Source organism: Coccinella septempunctata, chromosome 1, assembly GCF_907165205.1.
Source record: "Coccinella septempunctata chromosome 1, icCocSept1.1, whole genome shotgun sequence".
Classification (NCBI taxonomy): Eukaryota; Metazoa; Arthropoda; class Insecta; order Coleoptera; family Coccinellidae; genus Coccinella; species Coccinella septempunctata.
The window spans coordinates 8,445,789-8,458,316 of NC_058189.1; the positions used below are offsets into that span (position 1 = coordinate 8,445,789).

Genomic DNA, 12,528 nt, shown 5'->3' on the forward strand with positions numbered 1-12,528 from the left:
TTGTTATCGTTCCTGTGAAACAGTCTGAGTTAATTCAGGATGAGATGCAGAAGTGGTATATTGCACCTACCGCAGACACAGCATAGCTGGTATATCAAAAGAACTACTCAAATAGCGAAAATAAACAGAGTGACATGAACACAACACTCTCTGTACCTGAATTCGTTTGAAATATTTTTTAGTCTAGTTAATCAAGGATAAGGAAGAAACAGTTTTTCAACCATATTATCTACAAAGTGATTTTTGTGTTGCAGTTTTCATAAAAAAATTAGTGCCTATGCGATAATTGTGTTTGAATATTATGACATGGTATTTTTTCAAAATATCTCCTTTCCTGCATGTCTAATCGTTTCTGTATCCAGTATGAAAGTTGCAGATGATAAAATTCTATACAACTTTTGTCTGAAGCGATTTTTCATACCCTTAACCGTTTTCGAGATAAGGAAGAGGAGCTTAGCAATACATGCGAAAGGGCAAGGCCAATGTTTAATCCCAGTCTAATGTACATTCATCGCCATAATATACCTATATCAAAAACGTTCAAACGTATAAAAAATTACTTGAATCAAATTTGTAGAAAATGTTATGCTCTACAACTTCTATAATGAATGCGAAACCAATTTGAAGCCCAGGGGAGGGGATAGTCCAAAAAACTGATTTTTGTAACCTTTAATTGTTTCGGATTGTTAAAACTGTCAAATTATATTTTTTCTGTTATTTTTGAATCATAAGCTTCATATTGAGTAAAGAATCCACCGCGTTATGTTTTCACTGTCGTAAAAGTGAAGAGTGAATTACATGTCCGATTTATCGACACTTTTTTTTTTTTTTTTTTTTTTTTGGTGTAGCAGGGGGAAAATCTGCAAACAGACGAACACACCCTCTCCTGAGGGGGAACAGTGTGGGGATTCTCACTCTCCGAGCTCGAGACCCACTAAAAACCCTTAACTGCTTCTTCATAGGTTCCGGGCATTTTGCCTATTAACCAGTTGACTCTTATGGTTTCTGGACTCTCACACGATCATAGTCGTGTTGATATTTGTATGCTGCCTATAGCTTTTATAGGTTAAGCTCTTCTTTGGTTACATTTAAATCCTTACCTGATCTCTGGGTCTTCGGTAGTAGGTTCTTGACCTTCTAGCTTCTTCCGTTGGATCGTAGTCGACTAATCTTCGTAGTTCCTCATTTGGATGTTGTTTGGCTTTGTCGAATATCCTTTCCGCCTTTCTCTTCATAAATTCTGTAACTGGTTCCCATTCCAAGTCCTTGTAGATTTGTTTGTTCCTAACAAACCAGGGTACGTCCATCGCCATTCTAAGGAGTTTATTCTCAGTGGCCTGTATTTTCTTGATGTGGGTCTTGGCTGCGAAGCCCCATGCCGCCGATCCATATGTGAGTTGTGGTCGCGCAATTGTTTTAATCATCGTCAACTTGATGTTCTTATTCATATGACTTCTTCTGCCTATGAGTGGATAAAGTTTACTCATTGCGGCTTTTGTTTTATCAACTGCACATTTGATGTGGTTTTTCCATGTAAGTCCTCTGTCAAGCGTCACTCCTAGGTATGTTGCTTCATTTTTCCATTCAACCTCTACTCCATCAACTTCAAGGTTTTCTTCCATCCTCAATCTTCTCTTTTGCAGTAATATTGCTTGAGTCTTTCTTCCATTGATTTGGATTTTCCATTTGATGCACCATTTGAGTAATTCATCTATGGCTTCCTGCAGTCTCCGGTGTATGATCTCTGGGCGTCGATGTCTGAACGCTATTCCTGTGTCATCTGCGTACAATGTGAGCATATTTCTAGCATTCTTCGGGATATCATAGACGTATATTACATAAAGCAGAGGTCCAAGTACCGATCCTTGAGGCACTCCCGCTTCTAATTGTCTGATTTGAGAGGTTGCTCCATCTATTTTCACATAAAAGTTTCTATTCCTCAGATAGTTCCTTATAATCTTGCATAGCTTGGTCGAATATCCTGCTTTTTTCATCTTGTAGATTAGGCCTTCGTGCCATACTCTATCAAAAGCTCTCTCGATATCCATCAGAACTAATCCTGTGGCCTGTTTGGTCTGCATTCCTTCGGTGACGTATTCTATGAGCCGTAGTAATTGGAGTTCAGTCGAGTGTTCTCGTCGAAATCCAAATTGTTCGGGTGGAATTATCTTCAACATTTCTGTTTCCTCATTCAGCCTTTTGGCGATAACCCTCTCGACGACTTTTCCTAGTGCTGATAATAGGCTAATTGGTCTATAATTTTGAGGAAATTTCCGTTCCTTTCCAGGCTTGTTGAAAACTATCATTTCTGCAGTTTTCCATCTCTTTGGGTAGTATTCGGTCCTCATCACTCCGTTTGTTATATTCGTCAAGGCTGCTATTCCTTTTCTAGGCAATTTCTTCAACATATAATTCGTTATCCTATCTTCTCCTGGTGCTTTCCGGTTTTTCAGTTTCATTATTATCTCTTTGATTTCTGTTGGTGAAGCCGGTTTTGGAATGATTTCGGTTTCCGGTGGTTCCATCATCAGTTCTTCGTTTGCCTCCACTTCTTCTTCTAGATCTTCATTGTCATCATCATTTCTATAATTTATTCTGGCTTCTCTCTCAATTGAGTCGGCAAGTGCTTCGGCTTTTTCAAGTCTCGTATATACCATTCCGTTTGCTCCATGCAGTGGAGGTATAACTGTCTGTTCTCGTCGTAAGCGTTTTTGCATTTTCCAAGCCGAGTGATCTATTGTATTCAGTTCCCTTAATCTCTGGTGCCATCTGTTATTACGCAGTTCTGTTAAAGCATTTTTCAATATCTGACTATGCTTATTCAGTTTCTTCTTGTCTTCTTCTCTTTTTGTTGTTCTGTAGATTTTCCTGAGTCTTCTGTTCTTTTTTATAAGTTCCTTTATATCCCTTGGCGTATCTCCATGTGAATGTTTCGGAATTGGTTTCCTTATTCTCTTGGTGCTTTCTTCATAGGCTTCTTTTATTTGATTTTCCAATTTTTCAACTGCTTCATCTAATTCATCCCGGGTGTTTATTTGGGGAATTTCCGTGATTTTCTCCTGAAGTAAATTCTTATATTTCTCCCAGTCTGTGCGATCCTTGGTTTGTGTCTCTTCTTCGTTTCTTGGGCCATGTCCCACTATGAATTCTATGGGATTGTGGTCTGAAGTTCCGTCTTCTATTGTATCAATGCTGATTTCTTCAGTGATGTCTTTCATTACGACAATGTCCAGTACATCGGGTAGTCCATTTACTCTTGGTATGTAGGTCGGTATATCAGGTCCTATCACAACTGCATTAAGTTTTTCAGCATAAATCTTCAGTCTTCTCCCTTATCTTATCGACACACGAAGAAGAAAGACATTTTACACCACCTTCAATTCCGCCAATCAGGTAGAAAAGGGGTTCAATTCGTTCGAACCACCCTGGCAGGTTCAGTTTTCCAGAAACCGTTTTTACCCGAAGGCAATAAAGCTGCTCCTTTATACACCTATACTCGTTACGCGTCGTACGTGTAGCCCGAAGCTTTTTTATCGTCAATCAACCCCGAATGTCTATTCTACTGACCCTTCTTCCACCCCGTCCGGCGTATGTTAATTGGGTACTAAAGCTAACGGCAGAATTGGAGGCCTTAATATTCAGTGTTTACACAGGCGAGCATACGCTGACAAGTTGGTCATGCTTTGTGTTAGAAAATTCAACAATATTATCAGGCCAGAAAGATATTTGAGCGCTGTCAACCCTCAAACCGCTACTTTTCTTCACATCCAAAGACTATTTACAAATTCAGGATAAGAGACAGCAAGCAATTGATTTACTATAAATAATAATAATAATGACGGAAAAGTCAAAGGATGGGGTTGCCAGAGTTGGAAGAGTAATCAAGTTTTGAAAACAATTCGAAGATAATAGAGGATACTAAATTTTACCTAGAAATAATTTTTCTCAATTATTACCTTTCACAATATGACCCCATCAGAGCACATACCACATTCGAATAAATGTTATTTCCCAATATTCAAATTGCGCGCTTTTTGGCTGTCACAGTGACAATTAACGGATGACAGATCGATATGTGACTAATGGCATGTGGAACGCGGATTGGCCACGTCACGTGACAAAATCCGCCATGTTATTGAAAAAACGAGACCAGTGTCAAACGATTGACCGGTACAAAACGATTGATCAATATATATGGGGAGTCCGGGAAACTTGCTCAGGTAGGAGACTTGAACCACCTCAAATATTTCATATTCATTTCATATTGTTTTTAACACTATCTGAAAAGTTTAATGAGTGCGTGGTGTTATTTAATTTTGTTTGTCTCATTGGTTAATATTGTTTTACAAACGATGAGCCTTTCTAATAATAATTTCAAGGAAACATCTGTTGAATAGACTGAAAGGGAGAGCAGGAGACTTGACCCATGCTATGGTCGTGAGACATAATCAGTGGTCCAAGTTTCCCGCACTGAGCTAAGATAATAGTTTGCTTCAAAAAAAGAAAAGTGAATAATAGAAATAAATATAAAAAAATCTACAAAGGTTAAAAAAAGTAAAAAAACTTTCGGAAATAAGCGAGAGTGACACAATATGTACATATTTCATTCGCTGATACATCTGATGATAAAAATCTTGACATAGAATATCGTTGGTCATTGAAAATTGTTTTCTTTCAATGTTTTTCCTGATAAACAAACCTATGGTCAAGTCACTCTCGCACCCTGTTCAACTCGACCAAGGGTTAGGGAGACATGAGCCAGTTTTCGGTTCCTAAAAAAAGAATTGCTGTACCTACTCAACTATACTCATAAAAATTCAGTAAGCTGTGGATAATAAATTCACTGTTAGTTTTGATACATCGAATGAAATTCGGTATTTCTATAAATGAATGTGTTTTCACAACTTGTTTTGATACCAATCCAAAAATTTAAACTTCAACACCTTGTATCTCAAAAGAAACGCTTGCAGTTTCATGTTCATTGGACCTTTTTTTCTTGAATCTACCCTCTTCGTTTGCGCTTCCAGTTCAGGAACAACTTGTAGATATATTGTACAGATTTGGGCTCTACGATATATTCGGGTGTTATTTTTTTTATTTTGTTCAGTATTTTCAATTCTATAAACATTTTCCATTTACCTGAATAAACTGTCATTATTATAGTACTTAATTTGTGTGAATTTGTAATATTCGTAAAAGTGAAACCCATGTACCGTTCTCTTCATCATCGCTCAATGTTCGATTCTCGATTTATTCGAAAATCCCGACTTCATAAAAATAGCCGACAATTCGGGAAAACAGAAATCACTTCTATTCTTCGCGCGTCCCTTCGCCAAACGTATTGTTGTCAATCAATCATGATCCAGCTTTCTGTTGTTCGGCGGAACTCAATTCGTGGTCTTTCAAACAGGATGATGATTTTTTACCTCGCCATTTTTCAATGGCCGTATCTGCGACGGTTAGAAATCGAAATATGAACAACTGAGGCTGGCCATTCGAAGCGATCGCCAGATTTTGTAATATTACACCAAAAACAATGCGTATTGTACTGATCGAAATTCTATACCTATATATATGTGAGCCCGTTCAATAGACCTTAAGGTCGCAGTGAACTGTAACCCCTTCTCACTATAATAATAATAAATGTGAGCCCGTTCGTCCAATTTTTCGATATGTTGTTGATTACTCGCTTCTACTTTCGACGTGATTTAGTCTGTTAAACAAAAAGGACAGGTTTTTTTGATGCACTCGGACTACAACAATGGATCCGTATTTTGTTATGAAAAAGCATCCGTTCAAAATTGATGCCGTTTGAAAAACTGAAATTAACCGGCAAATGTTTGGATTAAACGCCGGCAGTCAGATGATAACAGACCTAGGAACTGAAGCTCTGTTCAGTTGAATTTTTTATCAGACTATTATAGTTGGGGAGTCCAAGAGAGAAATTGGGAATTTACTTGAGCGTGTCAGATTAATACAAGGGGACATACCTTGGACCCTGTAGAGTACCTCTACCAAAAAGTAGACCTGTATATAGGGGGAATTGTCTAGGACAGCCTGTCAGAATAGTAAAAAAAAAACGATCATTGTACATACTCGAGCGTGTCCGATTAAGATATACTTCATTCAATTTTATTTTAGCAGTCGGTTGGCGATGGAAATTTGACACATTTCACTCTGTATAATACGAAAATGTGCGGTTATGAAGCTTATCAAAACATTTTTGGGTTTTAAATCAACGCTATGTTGCTCGTTCTACGTAAAAGTTTCTGTTATTACGTATTTTATCACAATGTCGAATCTCTTCGGAAAATATGTGACGAACATAATTGAAGTTTATACAATCCAGTTATTTGCATGGAAAATACAAGAGATCAGTATAATATCATAATATGCACTAGCTTGGGGAGAGTTAATGTTCGTTATCTTCTTTGGCTTACATCATTTGTAGATTTCAAAAATATTAACCCGCAGATGAAATGCATATGATGCAGTGGTTGGAAATGGGTATCTCCCGAAGGAATTAACAGATAATTACAAGAATTTTAAATTCTTCAACAAAAATCATCTTGCATCAATATAAGTAAAAGGAATTGAAGGAAGTTTCAAGTTAAGATGCAACTTCACCGTTGAACAAAAATTTCACATGAATAAACAAGTAACAGGGTAACTTGCGCGTATTTGTGGCTATTCATCGTAATAAATTGATGTAATAATAATAATAAGGTATTTATTAGTACCTTAAGACATTCACATTGTATAGGACAAGTCAAATGAAAAATAGAAAAATCCATTTTAGGGAACTTATTCTCCGATGACATTTATCGAAAATCCTGTAGTAAACTTTTCGCATTAATTCACTCAAACATAAAATTCTCAAATGCCACCACTTTTTTGGGTCTCCCAATAGAAGAAAATTCTTTGTCATCCTCTTCATTCACAATCTTTCTGATTGTGGAAATATTCAGCTGAAATATAAGTCGTTTAGATTCAGATGAAACATTATATAAATTCTCTTACATTGAATATGTTCGCTACCGTCTGACATATTGTGGGTTTTAGAATATCAGGGTATAACTATTTGAATGAGCGGACCTGAATTCTAAATAGCACTTCCTGAAACCCTGTCTCATTTTTCAATCACTTTCGGCATTTTCGTAAAAAAATTGATATTAGTTGTGGCAACGGCGTTATGACATTAACGACATTTCATGAGTGCCAACCTAACTTCGTTCTAGTTACAAAAACTTGAGAAAATTATTTCATGGCCAACCGACTGCTAAAATAAATTTGAATGAAGTATATATGTGGTTAATTATACTCTGTGTCCGTAAAGTATGGAACAAAGTCATTTTCAGCTGAACAGATCGTTTTAAGAAATAATCCTGAAAAAGGTCGATTTTTCATTTTAATTTACCGTATTTTAAAATAATCTAAAATGTATACAGGGTGAATTACTTTCGAGAAATGACGTCACCGTCGTTTTTTTTTAAATGGAACACCCCAATTTTGTCTCAATTTTCGGATTATTCTAGCTGAGCTGATTCCAAATATGTATCACAATGATTCCAATTGGTACAGGGTGGACAAATATGCAATAGTTTTGAGTGTGCTCATAAAGTAACGCGTAGAATTCTTTATTAGTCAAATTAACAATATTATAAAAATACTTATTGTCTAGCGGCACTTGGTTTAAATGTAACACCCTGTAGTTTGTTACATTTTTAGATTAATAAAAATGAGCTGTTTCCAAACATGTTTGGTACTTGTGGTCTAGTAGACAGACTATGAACAGAAAATGTATCAACATGTGATACATTTTGGGAATCAGCTCAGCTAGAGTAATCCGAAAATTGAGACAAAATGGGGGTGTTCCATTTAAAAAAAATGACGGTGACGTCATTACTCGAAAGTAATTCACCCTGTATATTAGATTATTATTTTACAATACGGTAAATTAAAATCAAAAATAGACGTATTTCACGGTCTGTTCAGCTAAAAATGACTTAGTTCCATACTTTACGGACACAGTGTATGTTGAAAAGTAATATATTCTCTCAACCTGACAATTCGAGCGTGACGAAAATGCGTGGCCAAACTTCCAAAAAACAAAACGTCACGTGTATATTCTCGAGCGCGTTGGCTTTTTTTCTTATATCGAGACTAATCATTCGGGAATAACGGAAAAAATATAATCTGACAGTTTCAGCAAGAAAAAACAATAAAAATTGGTCATAAAGGTCACAAATATCAGTTTTTTTGAATTATCTCGTCTCCTGGGCTTCAAATTGTTTTCGCATTCATTATATAACTTGTAGGGCATAACATTTTCTACAAATTTTGTCCGAAGCAATTTTTTCTAGGTTTGAAGCTACATTAGAGTGGGTTTCTGCATTGACCTTGGCCTTTCGCATATGTGGCTAAGCTCCTCGCCCTAATCTCCTCTAACTCGAAAACGGTTGAGGGTATCTACAACTTTCATGATGAAGACAGAAATGATTAGAGGTACAGGAAGGGAGATATTTAAAAAAAAACACGATAAATATCAAATTCTCGTTGGATTCAGATTTGGAAAATAAATCGACATACGTTGTATATTCGTTATATCCATTACATAATGCTACATATTCATTGAGAAGCTCTGGATGGAGTTCACATTGACCCAAATAAATGAAACATGTATCATTAACATACTCGAGTGTAAATGGTTAGGTACTTCCTATCTATTGTCCGGGAGAAATCATGCACATTTATGGACGTACTCACCGGGGAAACATTTTAATGTAAGCCCATGATCGTAAATAATATATATATCATTATCACAGACCTATTAACAGCACGAATGTTATCATCTATATTTTAAAAGGGTATACATACATATCCACTGAATAATCACGACTTGAAATATTGTATTATCTCATGTTAGCACATAGATAACAATTCTGTCGGAATATACGGATGCTACGTATATGTGGGTTAACATTCCTGCCCACCTACACCTAACTTTATATCTCAATTTTACACCCCGCGATATTTTTGAATCTATTTTACTAATGTTTATACAGCTGATATCTCTTCCTTTCAGGTAACTCGAAACAATGGATGGAATAATGAATACAGGTTGACATCATCTTGTCATTTTTTATAGGCTTGAACTAATTTTTATTCTTAATCCAACTGAAGGCATAAGTGGGTGATTGAGTGATTGATTTCGAGGGTTGTAAATTGGTGTCTGAGAGCAGTAACTGACGAAGTTAGAGTGATCGAAACAATATTTGGTGCTTCAAGGGAAGCACCTCCGAAACATAAGAACTATACAGTGTGCGTCTTTGACTCGTACAAATATTTCAACAGTAAGTTCTTGAGGTCAAGAGACACACTTTTTTTCTATACCATTTTTTCCTATACGACCCTGAAAAAAGATATAGCGTTTTCAAGTTTCCATAATGAGCTGAAAAAAAACAAAAATTACCTTCAGTACATCTGTGGATGTGTAAACAGAGTTGTATTCAGCCAAAGTACCCAATTTTTCAATTTCACAGATACTTTTTAATTTTTGAACATCAAATTACACGAAAACTAAGCATTATACAAGAAAATATGAAGAACACTTGTATTTTACAAAACATTCAAATATTCATCATATAGCGTCCAACTTAGTTTCAAGATTTGGGTTTGCTATTTTTATGGTTCGTAATTGTCATAATGAGAAAACTGAACCAATCTTGTGTTCGACAAACATTAATCCAACAAATGAAAAACTTTATTTCGAATTTCATTTCATTCGATAACAGCATTTATCTTTTAAACAGAACCGATTCGGAAGAAATGGTAAAGGAAAAAATTGTTTCTTCTGACTCCAAGAATCTACTATTGAAATGTTTGTAAGAGTCAAAGACTCACCATGTATATCAAATTGAGAATAATGAAACTTTATTCGCCAGTTGACAAATATAGAATGATTTTTCAATTGAATTATGATTATTCGTTATTCATGACGATTTACGAAGTCTAGAATAAAATAAAAATTCAGCGAAGAATAGAAGCAATTTCTTAGAAAAACAAAATCAATATTTTTCAAAAGTAAAAAAAAGAAATATTGATCAGTTGAAGAATAGAAATTTTTATCAATCAGATTAAGATAATTTAAGTCGATTTTCGAAATGATAAATAAAATTCTGTTAAGAGCAGTGATAATAAAAAAAAAGAATATTTTACAAAATTCAACCCCCAATTTTGAATAAATTTCTCGTTTACAGTAAATAAAGTCATGAAAATTTCATAGTAAACTCCTCTCATGCCACCATCGTATCAAAGTTCGAAATATAGTAATTGTTATGTATATCTAATCCTATCCTGCATTATTTCATAGTTAACACTTGAAGATATATATTTCCTTATCCAAGGAGGAAAAAATATAGGTCCTCCTCCCCTGAAAACGGAGACAATAGTGGAAATAAAAACCACGTTGCTAAAGTCCCCGCTTCGAGCTTTTGTTGTAGGTTAGTATGTGTATATAGGCAACAAAAGGAAATAAGCACTAATGTGAAAGAATGGACAAATGAAGTTTTCTGTCTTTCTCCACTTATTTCTATTGTCAACTACGTACTCTGCTCGAAGCGACACAGATTTCAGTTATTTTCGTCGGATTGTAACAGGAAAAATCTTCGAGTACGCAGCCAGATTGTTCCATTTTCCACTGCTTGTGCAGAATGACATTTAATTCTGTGGTTATAACCAATGCCTGTAGAAGTTGAGCTGATGGTTCGTTTTAGTTGTTTGGGCTAGGATTAATTCCTCTGTGAATAATTCACAATAATCACATTTGTAACAAGATAAAGTTTAATGTGGTTTTATTAGCTCGTTAAAAGTTATAATCGAAACTAGAAAAAATAAAAATATTCTCTAGCAAACTTCGAAGGTTCAAATCTTCGGAGAAATGGCCTGAGATTTTGTCAAGCTAACACAAGATTGATTAATAAACCTATAGAAATTGAATTGCAAAACTTTTTTACTATGATGAGTTATTTGACCACTGCATCGCTCTCGAGCAGTGAAAATAAGTTTCTACTTTAGTTATGGATTTAAATCAAGCTACATTAATTCAATATTTCGAGGTTACATAATAAAAAGGTTTCCAAATTTCACAGAAGGCTTAGCTTCAAAATATAAAAATTTAAACTTCGCTATTCAAATTCAAATGGAGTTGAGAGCTTTTTTTGAAAATTACTGAAGATAACTTGTAAAAATCGAGTATAAGTATGTGCTGATAACTTGCTAATTTATATAACTTTTTTACCGTACGAGTTTAGTTCGAGTGGCTTTTTGATTTATGGTAAATTCACAATTTCTCCCATTTATGTACAACTGCCTGTTATGTGTGGTGAAGAGTTCTAGTGCTTTTCATTCGGATTTGGAAAATCCGTGTGGTATGTCAGGTGTTCTTAAATTATAAATATGGTTTTAAAACTTTAACTATTTTTCATAGGAGGGTTATAATTTTGTTTCCTTTGTTTGATTCCGAATTTTCATTATTGAAAGAGATTAATCAATATAGGGATGTGATGAATAATGAAACGTTAACTGTTTATCTAAGCTGTTTTCTTTCACGGTTTGTTTGAAGGCTTGAACATAAACAGACTGATGAAAGTCATCGGAATATATTTTATATCCGTATGCCTGAAGTGATTGATTATGTTTACCATTATGTTTGTATTCATTAATTGGGAACCACCCTTTCACCTTCTATTCCATTCTCCATTGTTATTCTTTTTTTCAGCCCAATTTTTCGGCCAATGCTTTCATCGTTTTCCATACATTCTATATTTACTTTCCCCTGAAATTAATTTCCAGGAGTTTACTTTGCCCTAATGGATCTTCAAGATATTATAGCAACCATAAATCTACCCGATATTCATTAAAAATTTGGACAGCTGGTTTTATGTGGCTATTCCACCGAGGCCACAATCGAGCTTTCAAGTAGTGGCTTCTTTTAACACCTCTATAATTTTCACCTGGTTGTAACAGATTGTTATTAATAGTTTCTAATATAATGGAGGCGTAGGATTTCGAATAATAGCGCTTCCTTTCAATTTTCATGAAATCACTGGTTGTAGTACAGCGGAAAAAAGTACGATGAAGAAGAAGAAAATACCCTAATTGGAACATCTCCGAATGGCCAGCGACCGAGGTCTTCCAGCCAGAGAATAAACGAATGAAACAGAAAATAAGAACACGTGTGAGACAGTACTTCAATAAACAGTGTCCAATCGTGAAGGGTTGCCTGACTCGAGTCAGGCGCTTTTTGTCCCAGTCGCTTGCGACACCTTGCGGTCAGAAAAATAACACTTAGTCTGTCGATCACGACAATAACAATTTCATCGTCAGACGCGCCGAAATTTTTTCTCGTATAACAAATGTAGTCCTAGCCGCATCTGTCATTATAAGTGAAATCATCTAATCATTAAACCAGAGTGATATTGAGCAACTTTGAGTGGTGTACCTTGTGTCTTCTATATCAGCGAAGTG

The 12,528-nt window shown here is 35.4% G+C and overlaps 1 protein-coding gene across 2 annotated transcripts in view; it reads right to left on the bottom strand.

Annotated features, from left to right (window-relative positions):
- The window catches only part of LOC123314026 (irregular chiasm C-roughest protein-like), a 185,472-nt gene that overhangs the window by 45,143 nt on the left and 127,801 nt on the right, over positions 1-12,528 (bottom strand). The window lies entirely within an intron of this gene.